The sequence below is a fragment of the Coenobita brevimanus genome, chromosome 21 (assembly GCF_032717465.1).
Source record: "Coenobita brevimanus isolate Jiangsu-jjx chromosome 21, ASM3271746v2, whole genome shotgun sequence".
Taxonomy (NCBI): Eukaryota; Metazoa; Arthropoda; class Malacostraca; order Decapoda; family Coenobitidae; genus Coenobita; species Coenobita brevimanus.
Genome location: NC_136974.1, coordinates 32519476 through 32536701, shown reverse-complemented (window position 1 = coordinate 32536701; position 17226 = coordinate 32519476).

Sequence of the window (17226 nt, the reverse complement as noted above, 5' to 3'; positions counted from 1 at the left end):
ATGTCTTTGTTCATTATTGTGCATGTATTGATAATTACTTCTGTATCATTTATGCCAGAACGTATCAGTGTAACCTCTTTGCTGTCACGCACCCTTCCCTGCTTGGCCCTCAGCGACAGTTTTCCCCAGAGTGTTGGGGCTTGTACTGAATGGTAAATAAAGAACCTAAATAAAAAGAAAATACCACCAGTCAGTCTAACCTCTGGTCTGACCTCTGTGAATTAACCACAGCCCGTCACTCACTCTTTTCTCCTCTCGTTTTCTCATCTCTTTCTCTCTCTCTCTCTCTCTTCTCCTCTTCTGTTTCTCTCTTGTTTTTACCCAGGTTTTGTTTTCCTGTTTTTTTAGGCTTTTTTTTTAGTTTCTTTGGGTTTTCTGTTTGTTTTTTGGATCATTTTGTTTATATCAGTTATTTTTTTTAGTTTTTTTTTTTTTATCTTTGGACATTATTCTATCGGGTCACTTCGTATGTTTATATTTCTTTTTTAATTTTCCTCTCAAAATCATCGACGACCTGCCATTCATCCACTTTTCCTCGTTTTACCGCTGTGTGTGTTTAGATTCTCTCTCTCTCTCTCTCTCTCTCTCTCTCTCTCTCTCTCTCTCTCTTTGATTCTTAATATTTGGAAGTCTCATCAATTTTGTTTTTCATCTGGTTTTTCCCTCCAGTGGTTGTTATTCGACCACATTTTTTCTGCCTTTGCCTATCTGTGTGTGTGTGTGTGTGTGTGTGTGTGTGTGTGTGTGTGTGTGTGTGTGTGTGTGTGTGTGTTTTATCATATTTTAACCCTGTACTATCCTGGCACTTCCACAGCTTTGGCATCTTCACCAAGACACACACACACACACACACACCACACACACACACACACACACACACACACACACACACACACACACACACACACACACACGCACGCACGCACACAACTTGGCCGACCCCGATATTTTTCCGATTCAAGTATCCTTCGCGAAATTTAATGCCGCGATATTTAAGCAACGCTGATCTTAATCTTACCTCTCTCTCTCTCTCTCTCTCTCTCTCTCTCTCTCTCTCTCCAGTATTGCAACCCATTTTCTTCCTTTCACCACCTTCCTTTTTTTTCCCCTCTTCCTCTCATTCTCCAATCTCCTTTTCCCCTCCCCATTCTCTCCCCTTTCCTTCCCAATCCCTTTCTTCCCCCATCTGTTCCTCCCCACTCTCCTTCCCCCCTAGCTCCCCAACCTCTCCCTCTTCAGAATACTGTCCTTCACACTTTCCTCCCCATTTCCTTCCCAATCGAACTTTTTCCATTTTTCCCCTTCCCCATTTCTTCCCTCAGCAAGTAGTTTCCATATCTTCCATTCCCTTTCCCTCTCCTCCTCAACACTGCCTTCCTAACCTCCTTCCCTTCCCTCCTTAACACCATCCTCATCCACCTCTCACCCCATCCACATCCACCCCTCACCCCATCCTCATCCATCCCCTGACCACATTCCTTTTCATCCCTAATCCCATCCTCAATCACCCCATCCTCAATCACCCCTCACCCCATCCTCAATCACCCCTCACCCCATCCTCAATCACCCCTCACCCCATCCTCATCCACCCCTCACCCCATCCTCATCCACCCCACACCCCATCCTCATCCACCCCTCACCCCATCCTCAATCACCCCTCATCCCATTCACCCCTGATATTGTCTAGGATCAGATTACGACGTTGCTTCTTCGCCTCTTGAACTCCTTGTGCGAGACTCGAGTTACAAACAAATAATAAGACTTTTACTTTATCCCCTTCCCCACTTACCCTTTCCCCCTTCCCTGTTCCCCTTACCAGTTCCCCCTTACTCCTCCTCACCTACCCTTCCCCATTCTTCCTGCCCCCCCTCCCCTCATCCTTCTCCATCCCCCCTTTACCCCTACCCAGCACCTCTCCTCCCCACTTCCCTCCCCCCACTACTCACACTCTTTTCCCTAGGGTCTGTACCATTTTACCTTCACCATTTCTACGATTTCTTCCCTTCCCCTCCCCTTCCCCTCCCCTTCCCCATGCTCTAGGGTCAGTTTAAGATGCTGCCTCTATACCTTTTGATCCCCTAGTGCAAACAGACGCGGGATGCAGGCTAATAATAAAGAGGCGTGGGAAGTTATAAGCCCCACCCAGAACTTTGCACTTACTTGCGACTAAGTTCTTGGGGAGGAGGCGCCTGGCTTCCTCTCGCTCACTCTCTCACTTTCCTTTTCGGTTTCTCTCTCTCTCTGGCTCGTATTCTTTCTCTCAGGCTGGTATTTCTCTCTCTCTCTCTCTCTCTCTCTCTCACACACACACACACACACACACACACACACACCAGTGCTGTACTTCTGATTTACTTGGAAATTTGATATCTTTGTTTTTACAAGAGAGAGAGAGAGAGAGAGAGAGAGAGAGAGAGAGAGGTGGATATATGAAATGTGACAGGATGATGGATAAGAGGTGAATAAAAAAAAAAAAAAGATGGACGGATGGAAGACTCAAAAGGATGGATGTATGGTTGGATTGTTGGATGGATGGTTGGATGGAGGGTGAATGGATGGTTGGATGGATGCATGGTTGGATGGAGGGTGAATGGATAGTTGGATGGATGTATGGTTGGGTGAATGATGAATGGATGGTTGGATGGATGATGACTGATTGGATGGATGGATGGATGGTTGGATGGATGATGAATGGATGAATGGAAGGCTTGTGTTTAGATAGATGGAAAGTAAGGGATGGGTGGAAGAATGAAAGATGGAAGATGAATGAGGAAGAGATGGATGGATAGGGAAGGATAGATAGAGGTTAATGAAGAAAATAGATCTTATAGGAATATGTTGCAGGCACCTTGGATACTTATAGATAGATGGATTGATAGATAGATAGGTTGATAGAAAAATTGATAGAGGTAGAGAGATTGATTGATTTAGACTTGCATAAAACCAGATAGATTGAGAGAGAGATAAATAGATTGATTGATTGATAGAAAAATTGATAGAAATATAAAGATAGATTTAGACCAACATAGAGAGGAGATGTTGATACCTTAAGAGATATAGAAGGTTAAATAAGAAAACAAACCGATTTATCATCTTATATTGGACGTTACTTAAAATATTATATGCCTTCATGCTGTATATACTTAACCTCTTCACTACGACTGCTGTTTTAATGTTACGGGATTTTATAACACCACGTAACAAAGATCGTAAAATACAACTCCTTCCATCCGACACAGAACATTGATTCTGACTTACGACCCTTCCTTACCTTCGTCTCGTCTCCCTCCCCTCTTTTCCTCTCCCCCTCCCCACGACTCTCTCTCTCTCCCCCCCTCCTCCACTCACTCTTCGCTAAAATATCAACAACGGCGCCAGGAGAAAATCTCGTTCCCTATCCGAATTCGTTTCCTCGCCGAATTGTTCTGAGAGGTTTGTTTTGGTCTGCGATATCACACCTTAGTCCGCCCCGGGATGTGGATTTGTAGGAGAGAGAGAGAGAGAGAGAGAGAGAGAGAGGCCTCAAGTGAGTAAGAGGGATGGGTTAAAAGATAATTTGAAACGAGATGGATTGCAAGAGAGAGAGTGAGAGTAAAGGGAAAACTAAGGTATATAAAATTTCCCTGGTTGTCAGTTGCTATTTTCGAGTTAGGTGTCTCCTCTCTCCTCTGGGCTTGAGATCGCCTTGGGTGTGTGTGTGTGTGTGTGTGTGTGTGTGTGAGAGAGAGAGAGAGTTACCTAACCTCACTTACACATACCACTAAGAGGTTTGTTCTGATGAGGTACGTAGTCATTAACGTCATAAATATTAATACAAAAACTTACTTGAAAGTCAGAGAAGTGGGAGAAAATGAGAGAGAGAGAGAGAGAGAGAGAATGAGGCAATATCAAGGCAGTAAGCGAGTCTCTGATATCTAGCGACACCCCTAATATGAATCACTCCCTCACAGACACACAACCCTCTCCCTTCTTCTTCCCCTCCCCCTCCCCCTCTTCCCCTCTTGCTTCCTCCTCTTCATTCTCCATTCCCCCCTCTTCCTCTTTCCCCTTCTCTCCTCCCCATCTTCCCCCTCCTACTCTTCTTTCCTTCCCCAGCCTTCTCTTCTCCTTCATCTCTTCCCCTTTCCACTTATCTTCTTCCCCATCTTCCCTCTTGCCCCTTGCCCTCTTCTCCCTTACCCTCTCCCCCTTCCCCTCCCTCATTTCCTGTCCACGTCTTCTTCCTTTCCTCTCTTCCTCCCTGCACTTAGCCCCCCACCCACCCCCCACCCTACACTTCTGCTTCTCCCTTCCCAATCTCAGTCACTTCCAATCATCTCTTCCTCACCTCTGTTTTCCCTTCCTCCTTTACCTCACTTCCCTTTTCACCTTCCCCCTCCCACTTCCTGTTCTCCTTTCCCTGCCCCATTCACACTACCTTCCCATCCTGTTCCCCATTCCCCATGCCTCTTTCCTTTCCTCTCCTCCATCTTACACTTCCTCCCTGCATTTTTTCCTTCCTTCTCAACTCTAAACGCTCCCCTCCTCACCCTCTTTCACCCCCTTCTGACTCCCTCCACTCCAACCCTTCCCCCTCCTCGCCTCCCTCCACTCCAGCCAATCCCCCCTTCCTCATCCCCTCCTACTCCACACCCTCCACCTCCCACTCCACCTTCGAGGAGCACCCTGAAGAGTTCAGGATGAGGCGTACTCTTCCTTCATATTAAAGCACTTCAACACCACCGGGAGAGGGACGCCTTCACTTGGTGGCACTGATATAACCGAGCCGCCCCGCTGCCCAGTTATACAAGCGTCCATGAATCCCCTCCCTATCCCTTGAAAGTAGGGTGGTGAAACTAAGAGAGAGAGAGAGAGAATGGGGTAGGGGCAAATTTCAGGATATGTAAACGTCCCTCAACGCCCTTCCTCCTTGTTCCTTGAAAGAAGGATGGTGGAACTCAGGAAAAAAAGAGGAAAAAAAATGAAAATAAGTGGACAATTTCAGTCAGCAGTTAAGAGGGTGGACTTGAGGAAAAACATAAACTTCAGGCTGTGTGTGTGTGTGTGTGTGTGTGTGTGTGTGTGTGTGTGTGTGTGTGTGTGTCTCTCTCTCTCTCTCTCTCTCTCTCTCTCTCTCTCTCTCTCTCTCTCTCACCCTATCCCCTGAATGGATGGTGGAGCTCAGGAGAGAGAGAGAGAGAAAGCAGTTTCAGTTAGTCTATCAGTCCACTTGCTTCGCTTTCACATGAGCTCAGGACCACAACAACAACAGGAACAGCACCACGAGATCTAGACAGGGGTGGGAGTTACTTGCACCCCTAGGGAGGAAAAATGGGGTGTATTCTTTCTCCCCTCTCCCCCGGGATGCGTTCTACCCTCTCCCTTGAGAAGAAGAGTTGGGGAGAAATTTTGATGGGTAGGAAAGAATTATGAGATTTTTTAATACCCTTTTTACTCCCATTATATACCTTTTTTTTTTTTTGTACCTCTTTTTACCTCCTTAACTCTTTTACCTTTTTTAAACCCTTTTTAAACTTTTTTACCTTTTAACCTTTTTTAATCCCTATACCTCCCTTTTTACCTCCTTTTACCTCTGTTTACCTTTTTTTCTCGTCTTTTTACCTCTTTACTTCTTTTTTCTTGCTAACCACTTTTTAACTTCTTTTGTACGTTTTCACCTCATTTATACCTTTTTGCTATCTTTTTGCATCTTACCTGTTTTTTATATTTACATCTTTTTAACCTTTTTTCTTTTATACCTCTTATTCTTACTGCTTCAGGTAGTGGATGATGTGTTAACCTTTTCATTTCGATTATTTAATTTTCATTTATCGAAGCGACTTTAAATCCTACCTACCTACCAGCCTACCAACATGCCTGTATCCTATCTACCTACCTACCTACCAGCCTGTCTACTAACGTGCCTGCCTGCCTGCCAATGTACATAAATAACTAAATAAATAACCGTCAATAATGATAAATGATGGAATGGTTGATATAGAAAACTTGTTGCGCTGAGACGTGTAAAAAGATGAAGCTAGTTATGCCAAACGTCAGCAGTGGAGACATTTGCGAGAGAGAGAGAGAGAGAGAGAGAGAAAAGAAGTATGAGGGAAGAATGAGCGAATACAAATATTAACACTCTCTCTCTCTCACACACACACACACACACACACACACACACACACACACACACACACACACACACACACACACACACACACACACACACACACACACACACACACACACACACACACACACTCTCTCGTCTCTCACTTTCTCTTTGTGTGCGAGGAAATGCGAGACTGAGACATCAACACAGCAGGCATTACCCGAGCTTTTTAAGACACTTGGCTCTCTTACTAAGCATCAAAGGAGGAGACGTGAGTGGCAGTGTTGTGCTTAAAGTGAAAAGTGTGTAGTAGTGGAGAGAGAGAGAGAGAGAGAGAGAGACAGACAGACAGACAGAGACAGAATAACTTTTTAAAAATCGTGACAAAAGATAGTGCAGCAAGTACTGGAGTAAGAAGTTAATATAATTGTACGGGATAGAGAGAGAGAGAGAGAGAGAGAGAGAGAGAGAGAGAGAGAGCGCAATATAAAAAAAATCAAAGCTAGCACAGAAAATAATGGAGTAAATAAAATATCAGCCATATCATGCTCAGGACAACTCTTTATTTTTCTATTCCAGGTAACACCAGGTGATTTATTTATTATTATTTTCCTGAGTCATAGGAGCTTAGCCCAACTTCTGCCAAACGGGGAGGTCTATATTTATCACTGGACGATTTTATTCAAGATAGATTTTTCGAAGGGGGGGGGTAGATACAGCCCTCAAAAACAAAAATAATCATAATAATAATGGGGATTGTGTCATAAGGTGAATCAAATCGTCTGGTAGCAGGAAAAAAATAAATATGAAATTCTTAGGCTGAAGGGGTCAGTGAGAGAAAAGAGGAATAATTTTGATCTCTTATATTTCAGGTTGAGCATACGAGGACGAGAATCTCTGGAACTCTGGACTGTGTTACGGAAAGCATCGTTCACCTGATACCCCGCAAGAGTGATTCAGGGAGTTTATTGTACCCCTGTGAGACTGAACGGAATATAATGAAAAGACGTCCCTATTCTGGTCAAGGGATTAAAAATGGAAATAAGTTTCAGCAAGTATCGTTTATCTAAAAGCTTTCATAACTATCTATTACCAGATTCCTTAATCCCTTATACGGGGTGGCCACAAGCAAATCCCCTCCACGTCGCCCTGTCCCCCGCCATTTCACTACCCTGCTCCCAGTTCACACACCCCTCTCTCATATACTTTCAAAACGCTGACTTAAGATGTTTAGTGAGTTTCGAACGAAAAATACGGAAAATTCAGGTTAAGGAACGAAAAACAATATTTTTTATCTGTGGACTAAAAACACGTGTTGAAAATGTTTACTCCGAACAGAACTTATAACTAAAAAAGTGATTTAGAATGTTTAGTGAACTTAGGAAATTACAGAATGTTTAAACTTAGAAAACCATAGAATGTTTAGTGAACTTAGAAAATTATAGAATATTTAATTGAATGTTTAGTGAACTTAGAAAATTATAGAATATTTAATTGAATGTTTAGTGAACTTAGAAAATTATAGAATGTTTAGCGAGCTTAGAAAAGGTTTAGTGAACTTAGAAAATTATAGTGTTTAGTGAACTTAAAAAAATATAGTGTTTAGTGAACTTAGAAAACTATAGAATGTTTATTGAACCTAGAAAATTACAACTAAAAAGGACACTGAAAATACCATACTTTTTTTTTTTTTAAGCTAAAGTGACGAAAAATGAATTGATATTTGGAACGCTGTTGTTGAAGACTGAGAATGTGTGAAGAATAACATGAACGAAAAATACTAAAATTCCAGTCTCGAGTCTGCTAAAGTGACAAAGTGGAATATTATTGTGGACTCAGGCGAAAGTGTTGGAATTTGTACCTCGAATGGAAGTTAAAACGAAAAGCGAAAACTTGTGATGTGTGAAAACGTACGTAAAAAAGTGGCAAAAGTTGCGTTTCCAATAAAAGTTGCGTCAAGACAAACATACGATAAAACAAAGAACGAGAAAACATTGTAAACTAAGTTATGGACACACACACACACACACACACACACACACACACACACACACACACACACACACACACACACACACACACACACACACACACACAACTAAAAAGGTAAAAAAAACAAAAAACAAAAGCAGAAGTGAAATTATAGATAACAGAAAGAAAATGAAAACAACAGACCAAATTATGGTTATGGGTGATTGTGACAGTGTTATGGCAGAATTATTAACAAAGACAAAACTGTGAACAAAAACAAGTGTGAACATTAACAAGAACAGTACCGGGACCATAATGAACCATGACAGTAGCAACAGTACCATGAGTAGTGATTAGTAACAAAAACTAAGGAAAAAAAAAAGAAAAATGAAGAAATCGGAAACACCAGACAATAGCATTAATAGTGATCAGTAACAAAAAAAAAAAAAAAAAAAAAATCGACTGCCACCACCACCACAACAACAGCCAGCGATTTCAAGAGCCACCCTGGAGGCCATCGATTTTGGTGAGTAATAATTCAGTTTATTAATTAATTTATTATTTTGTTTATGGTTTATTTCAAATTTTAATGATCTGTGGACACTTAGGCATCTAGTTGGTTGCCTGTTTTCACTTGGACATTTTTTTATTATTAGCTAATGTACTTTTTTTTCCCTTTTTGAATTTTTTATTATAGATTTTAAAAACATTCTCTATGATAACATACTTTCTACCTCTAAACGTATTTTTTCAGCATAGGGATTTTTTTTTTTTTTGAGGGGTTAGATAATTATACATATATCCTCCGTAATTTTTTTTTTTTTTTTTACCACTACGGGCCTCTCCTAAACTTTGAAAAATCGTTTGTAGATCGCATTAAAAAAAATTAGTTATCGTAGTAAAGAAGTAATTTTTATAATTCATGTAAGATTTTATCTCATTATTAAGTTTGATTCTTTATTATTTATGATTTTTTATTCTTGTTTCGTTTATTTAATTATTCTTTATGGTTCTTTGTAATTTAGTCTGATTATTATATTTTGATTCTTTGATTATTATTTGTTTTATTTTTAATATTCTTTGCTTCGCGATTGTTATTCTTTACGATTCTTTGATTATGTGGTTATTTATTTATTTTTTTTACTTTTATGGCTTTTGTTGTGATTGTTTCCATGATTGTTGTGTGTGTGTGTGTGTGTGTGTGTGTGTGTGTGTGTGTGTGTGTGTGTGTGTGTGTGTGTGTGTGTGTGTGTGTGTTTGTGTGTGTGTGTGTGTGTGTATGTGTGTGTACCATTATATACGTTGTTTCCATTATTCCCCCATTAACCCCAAGCCGGACGCGTTATTAATTTCAATGGAGAGAGAGAGAGAGAGAGAGAGAGAGAGGATGAAGAAGGGTGACACTTATTCCAACACGGAAGGGTATTATACCACTTAGCATGATTAATTCACACCATACTCCTCTCTCTCTCTCTCTCTCTCTCTCTCTCTCTCTCTTTTCGTTTCCTCCCTGTTCATCCTCTTCTCCTTTCTTCCCTACTCACACTCCTCCCTCCACTGCCTCCTCCCTTCTTCCCTCCCTCTTTCCCAGATTCCCCTTCCTTCTCCCGAAATTTCCTCCTCTTCCTCACTCTCTTTTCCCTCCCTCTCGTCTCCCTCCCTGTCACACCTCCTCCCCTCCTCCTCCCTCCTCCCCTCCTCCTCCCTCCTCCCCTCCCCTCCCCCTCCATCCTTCATGCAAATACAGGCTCGCTACACCACTTTTTCCTCCATTTCCCTCCTCCACTACTCCATTTTCCTCCTCCCTCCCTCTCCTCTTGCCTTCCTCTCGTGATTCATAATTCTCTCTCTCTCTCTCTCTCTCTCTCTCTCTCTCTCTCTCTCTCTCTCCAACCATTCCCCAAACTCCTCACTATATTCTCTTCCCCATCACCTACCTTCTTTTTTCCCCGCGTTCCCTCCCATCCTCCCCAACACCTTGTCTCCCCCCCATTACAAGAAATTCCTTTTTATTTATTTTTTTATCGTTTCTTCTCCCCATAACCACCCTCCAAACCCCACAATGTACCATATTCTTCCCGTACATCCCTGGTTTCGCCCCATCTTCGTGACCATATTAATTCCCCAAGTTTCCTCCCCATTTTTCCCATCTTATTCATTTTCCTCGTTTGCTCACCATTTTTCATGCTTCATATAAATTTTCCTGGTTTGCTCCCCATTTTCCTGGCCTCATAATATTTCTCCACGTTCCTCCCCATCCTGCCCAACACTCGGCCCCTCTCCTATCCCCACCTGACCACAAATCTCCCCAAACCTCTCCCCAAGGCCCCGTCAACCCACCCCACCTAACCTCACACCTGGGAGTCTTCTAAATGTATGGTTCAGGTGTGAAGGGGTTGCTGTCTTACATATTTTCTTCCTCTTTGGGGTGGGACGCGACGTGAGTACATGCAGGAGGGTGACTTGGGGTGGTGGGAGGAAGGGAGGAAGGGTTGTAGTGAGTATACAGATAGTTACTTTGATGGAGCGTGTGGAAGGGGCAAGGAAAAAAGGAAGAATGAGAAGGAAGGACAGAGAATGGATGGGGAGTTATATGAGTGAACAGTTGTACTTTTAGAGAGTGAAAGGTATGCAGAAGACAGGAAGAGGGATATGGAACGATAGAGTAGAGGGATAGACGTGGTATTCCCGTCGGGTATGGAAGCTCCCTAACACCTTTTCATGCTGTATGCTCTTAAAAAAAAATAATAATAATAATCAATAGCTCATCCTTATCAACTCCGAGAACAAGTCAGCCGCCTAACTGCAACCATAAATTAACTTTATATATATATATTTTTTCCATTTAAACAAAGGCTTCAGACGACATATCCACAGAACTGACAAGGACACTAAGTATACGAAAATAGAAATATACTTGCTCATGCTTCTGGAGATTTGGGTTGTAATATTTTTCCTTTCTTTTCGTCTGTGTTAAATTCGATGACCTCCTGGCAATATTTCTTCATTCCCTCCAGCCCTGCCTCTCTTTCCTCTCCTTCTTCTCCTTCTCACCCTTCCGTTACCTCCCCACCCCTCCCACAGTTCCCTTCCTCTCTTTTTCATATCCTCCTCCCTCCCCACCCCTTCCCGTCCCTTCCCACCTTCCTCAACTCCTTCCTCACCTCTTCCCCTCTCACCCCTCCTCCTCCTCACCCTTTTTCCTTTACATTGGAGCGCTTCCTTCTGTTCCCACCCCTTCCCCTCGTCCCCACGACCTCCCCCCCCCCTCCTAACTCGCTCCAATCTTTCCCCACCACCTTCCCCTCCTCGCAGTGAATGGTTCCTCCCCTTGTTCCTCCCCTTCATGATCCCTCCCCTTTTTCATAGCTTTCTCCTCCAGCCTCCACCCCTCTTTCACATCCCTCCCTCCCTCTCCCCCTCCTTCTCCCCCTCCCTCTTCATCACTGCCACCTCCAACACACACACACACACACACACACACACACACACACACACACACACACACACACACACACACACACACACACACACACACCAGCCGCGCGCGAAGTTGGCATTTTTTTTCAATCGACTCTACGTTTTGCCCGATAAAAATGTAAATTGGTAAATGAAGTTCGTCTGGGTTTACATAGATGATGATGATGGTGGTGGTGGTGATGGTGGTGGTGGTAGTGGTGGTAGTGGTGGTGGAGGAGGTAGCGTCCTTGGCTCCCTCTCTCTCTCCACACCGTCGTCGTTGTCGTCGTCTCCATCGTCATCGTCGTCGTCATAGTTGTTTTCGTTGTTGTGTTAGTGATCGTCATCGTCATCGTCTTCGTCGTGATTATCGTCAGTTCCGTCTCCATTATCGTAAGTCTTCGTTCATCATCATCATCGTCTCAGTTACATTCATTATTATCACCATCATCTGTCATCATCCGTGTGTGTGTGTGTGTGTGTGTGTGTGTGTGTGTGTGTGTGTGTGTGTGCCTAACAACACGACCCATATTCCCAACACAGTCGCCTACAAAAACATGACGGCACCCATCGACTTTGCATTTCCGACAAGGGGTAAGGGGGAGAAAAATTGCGTACACTAAAAATAATAAAAAATAAAAAATAGACCACATAAATGCAAGAGAGATAATTTGCGTACGCTTTAAAATGGCTACGTAAATTGCAAGAGAGAGAGAATTTGCCTGCACTTAAAATTTCTCCTTATACGCAAGAAGAGTAAATTTGCGTATGTTTAACCTGTCGTTCGTTCCTAAAAAGCATTTTTTTTTTCCCACTTTCAGACGGTTTTCCTAAGATTACAAGAACTTCCTCGTAGTGAAGGGGTGAAAGAGGACTATATCTAACCCCCCCAGGTCAAAAAATCTCTCAGGTCATTAAATAAAATCGTCTGGAAGGAACAAGAATAGAACGAGATTTAAAAATGAATAAAAATGGTAAATAAAAGGCAGTAGTGGAATTTCCGTGTAGTGTTTCAAGCGCGGCAGATGAAGGCACGCAGAGGTAATGCGGAGATACGTATGCATTCGATTCTTGTCTATCCTTTGCACTTTTTTTTTTCTTTTTTATACTGGCTTATTTAGACTAGTTCCCCCCCTTCTCATTCTGGTTCTCTTTTTCTTTGTCGTTTTGTCGAGTTTTTGCTTGTCTCTCTCTCTCTCTCTCTCTCTCTCTCTCTCTCTCTCTCTCTCTCTCTCTCTCTCTCTCTCCCCACTACATATTCTCACACATTCCTATTTCCCATCCCTCTCTCCTGTCTTGCACCCCTCTCACACACACACTCCCCCTCACTCACACACACACACCCTCACTCTCACACTCACTCCCCCTCACTCTGACACTCATTCCCCCCCTCACTCACACTCAATCCCTCTCTCACACTCGCTGCCCCTCACTCCCTCTCGCCTCACATCACATCCTACCTACACTCTCTCTCTCTCTCTCTCTCTCTCTCTCTCTCTCTCTCTCTCTCTCTCTCCTTCACCACACTTCAATACGCAATAACGCAAGCTTTTCCATACGCCTGTGTCGACCTGAAAAAGACATCGTGTGTGTGTGTGTGTGTGTGTGTGTGTGTGTGTGTGTGTGTGTGTGTGTGTGTGTATTGGTCTGCATAATCCTGCACTTCGTATACGGGTAGGTGAGTGCATGTCTGCTAGTGACGTGTGTGTGTGTGTGTGTGTGTGTGTGTGTGTGTGTGTGTGAGAGAGAGAGAGAGAGAGAGAGAGAGAGAGAGAGAGTTTATCTTGCAGACTAAGGCCATGAACTATTTTTTTTTTTCCTTCACCTCAAAACTTTATTTTTCAGAACGCCTATTTTTTTTTTTTTTTTTTCATTTTTTGTTGACCTGAAAAAGAAACCCTGATGGAACTGGCAGTTTTTTCTTTTTTTTTTCTTTTTTTTTTTTGGGGGGGATGGAGAGAGAGGATGTGTGTGTGTGTTTTTATAATTCGCTTTGATTCGCAGTTGTTTTTTTAAAGACCTATGGCTGAGGGGAATTTTGAAGAGTTGAGTAAAGTCGATTGAATTTATGTAACTTGAATGCACTGCTTGTAGATAGGTAGGTTGGTAGGTAAGTAGGTAAGTAGATAGGTTGATTAGTTGGTTTGTAGGTAGGTTGGTCGGTTGATTGGTAGGTAGGTTGGTTGGGAGGGTGGTAGGTAGGCAGGTTGACAGATATGGTTGGTATCAGTTCTTCCTTTCATTCTTCCTTCTTCCCTTCCTTTCTTCCGTTCTCTCCCTTCCTTCCATTTTTTCCTTCCTTCCCTACTTCTTCCGTTCTTTCCTTTTCTTCTTTTCGGTCATACTTCCATTCTATCCTTCCTTCCATTCCATCCTTCCTTCCATCCTTCCCTCCCTCCTTCCCTTCCCTCCTTCCTTCCCTTCCCTCCTTCCTTCCCTTCCTCCTTCCCTCCCTCTTTCCTTCCCTCCCTCTTTCCTTCCTACCTTCCCTTCCTCCTTCCATCTTTCCTTCCTTCCTTCCTTTGTCCACGACTTCCCATTATCTTACATCCCTTATTATTTATTTTCTTCTCATTCTCCCTCTTCCTATTTATCACTCTCTACCTCTCTGCTCCTTCGTGCTATCCTCTTTGTCTGTTTCCCCTCTTCTCTTTCCTTATTTCCACCTTCACATATCTTATCCTTCTTTCTTTCATTCAACTTATTTTCTGTCTGGTTCCATCCTCTTCCTCCTCCAGTATTCTCAGCTTCTTTCTTATCCCTCTTTCTTCTCGTAAATCTACCTGTTCTGTCAGCTTTTCTCTCTTTTTCTGTCTCCTTTTCACTCTTATTTTCACTGTTGTTATTCTTTCCTTCGTTCACCTTCCTGTCTTGAGCATCTTTTTCCCCTTCCCCTTTTTCTTCCTTCCTCCTTTTCCTTTCTTCCTCCTTTTCCTGCCTTCCTTCTTCATTTTCTTCCTCTTTTGTTCTTCCTCATTTTTCTCCATTATTTCCCCCTTTTGTTTTTCTTCTTTTCTTCATTCACCTTCCTGTCCTGAGCATCTTTTTCGCCTTATTCCCTCTTCCTTCATGTTTCCTGTGCTTTTATTTTCTAGCGTTTCTTTTCTTTCCTTGTGTATCTTTAACTCGTTTTTATTCACCTCCCCGTTCCTTCATTATTTATTTGCTTATTTCCATTCGTGTGTGTGTGTGTGTGTGTGTGTGTGTGTGTGAGAGAGAGAGAGAGAGAGAGAGAGAGAGAGAGAGGCCGAAAAAGTTGGGAGGAGGAAATTGTAAGTCTCGCCTTTTATTATAGAAAAAAAAAAAAACTTTCTTGGAACTTTTAATGGAGAGAATAAGTGGAAATTTTAGTCTACCGATGGACCTATTCTCCCGTTGACAATAGATTTCTTTGCACCTGTTCCTTTGCGATTTATTCTGCTTAATGCTCCTTGATGTTTTCTTGAAGTTAAAGTTTTGATGACGTAGTTTTCGTAAATAATATATAAATGAAAAAAAGCGGTGTAATATGTAAACGAGAGAGAGAGAGAGAGAGAGAGAGAGAGAGAGAGAGAGAGAAGTAGGCTACGAACAAGAGATTTACACATATCAAATAGCTACATATATTGGATGAAATCAGCTTTTTTATTTGTTATTTTTAAAAAGAAAATCGTACATTATACTTAATCGTAGGTATATTTTCCTCTTTTACAAACTAGTGCGTACTTACCAAGACGAAATTCCAAAAGATTCGTAACGTACCGAAATCAGCAACTTGGCAAGATAAGTTTGTTGCATATCTTGAAGACGACCCTGAAGATGCAATTGAAGAAGATGTATTTGGTGTAGTTTAATTGGTGGTTTGAGGTGTTGGATTACTTGTTACGTCTTAATTATCTGCTGTCTTAATTTTGTGTATTTGGGCTAATTCTTGACTATCCTTTTCTTATTATCATTATTGTTGTTTCAGGGAAAGGATATTATAGTCATATTTTTTTCCATGGTAAATAGCATAGAAAGTGTACTGTTAATTCTGTTGCTGTTTGCTTTCTTCTTTTTTTCTTTTTTCCTGTCTGCTTTCTGTCAATCAAGTCTCCTAACTTTCCTTTCCTTCCTTCATTTCCTCCGCCCTTTCCCTTCTTCAGACTCTCTCCTCTCCTTTCCTCGTCCTCCCTTTCCCTTCTTAGTTCCTTCCCACCGTTCTCCCCTCCCTCCATTCCTCCTATTTCCATTTCCTCGTTTCCTCTTCCTCTCCGTCCTCCAGTTAGTTGCCTCCCACCCATCCATTCCTCCTCCTCCTCCTCCTCCTCTCCATTCTTTTCCGCTCTCCATCTCTCCCTCTTTCCTTCCTCTCCCTCTCTCCCTCCTGCCCTATTAGCCCTCTGCCCCTTTATGGCCTGCCCCCAATGACATCATTCACTGCCTGTCCTCCTGCGGCTACTGTTATGTCCTCACTACTCTTCTCTCGTCTCGTCTCCTCTCCTCTCCTCTCGTCTCCTCTCTTCTCCTCTCCCTGCCTCGCTTAGCCTCTCCTCTCCTTGTTTCGCCCCTCATCCTTTCCTCTTCCTTTCCTTTCCTTTTCCTTTTCTCACTTCTATCTTTTCCTCACCTATCTTCTCTCCTCTCCTTTCCTCATTTTTCGTCGTCTCGTCTTATATCGTCTCTTTTCGTCTCCTCACATTGCTTTTTACTCATCTCACCTCGTCTTCATTTCCACACCTAGCCTTACCTCGTCTCATATATAGTCTCGTCATTTCCCTTCCCTAGTCTCCTTACTTTATCTCTCTTTTCATCTCTTTCCTCTCTTCACCTCACTTCACCTCTCCTCATCGCTCACCTTCCCAGCAACATCATTCTCAAGCTATCCACTTCGTCTCCTCATGTCATCTCTTCATTTTCCTTCTCTTCCCTCCTTACTTCATCTCTCCCTTCATTTCTCTCCTCTCTTCACCTCATTCCATCTCTCTTCATCTCTCACCCTCCCAATAACATCATTCTCAGGCTGTCTTACTGGCCATGTACTGTATTTCCTCATCCTCACCTCATGTTGCCTCACCTCACTTCACCTCTCTCCTCTCATCTCAGCTCATGTCCTGGCCACATCTCGTCTCGTCTCATCTCCCCATTTCTACTGTACTTTCCACCCATTTGCTTTCCCATCTCTTCATTTCCTCACTTTTTTCCCTCCCCTCAAATGCTCTTCGACATTTCCTTCATCTTGCCTCACGTCGTCACCTCTCTCCCCTCCCCTCCCCTCCCCTCCCCTCCCCTCCCCTCATCTCCCGCACTCTACCATGTCACCGTAACTCCCCAAAGGATGGAAAGGTGATAGTTATATGTGTCTCGTTTCACAGTAGCGTCATTACTCATACTGACTACGGTAATTGTTCCTGGGTTGTTATGGGAATCGTTCGTGCTATCCTTGTCTTATTCTCGTAATTTTTCCTTATGTCCGTATTATCTCCGGGTAAGGAAGCTCCCTAACACCTTTTATACTCCTCTTCTCCCCTTCCTTCCCCTCACTTCACCTTCTTCCACCTCCCGGAACTCCCCTTACCTCGCCATCTCCCCTTCATTCCCCTCACCCCTCTTCTCCCTTCCCCTCACTTCACCTCCTCTCCCCTCATCCCTCTTTTTCCCTTCCTACCCCTCACTTCCCCTCCTCTCCCCTCAGCCCTCTTTTTCCCTTCCTTCCCCTCACTTCCCCTCCTCTCCCCTCACCT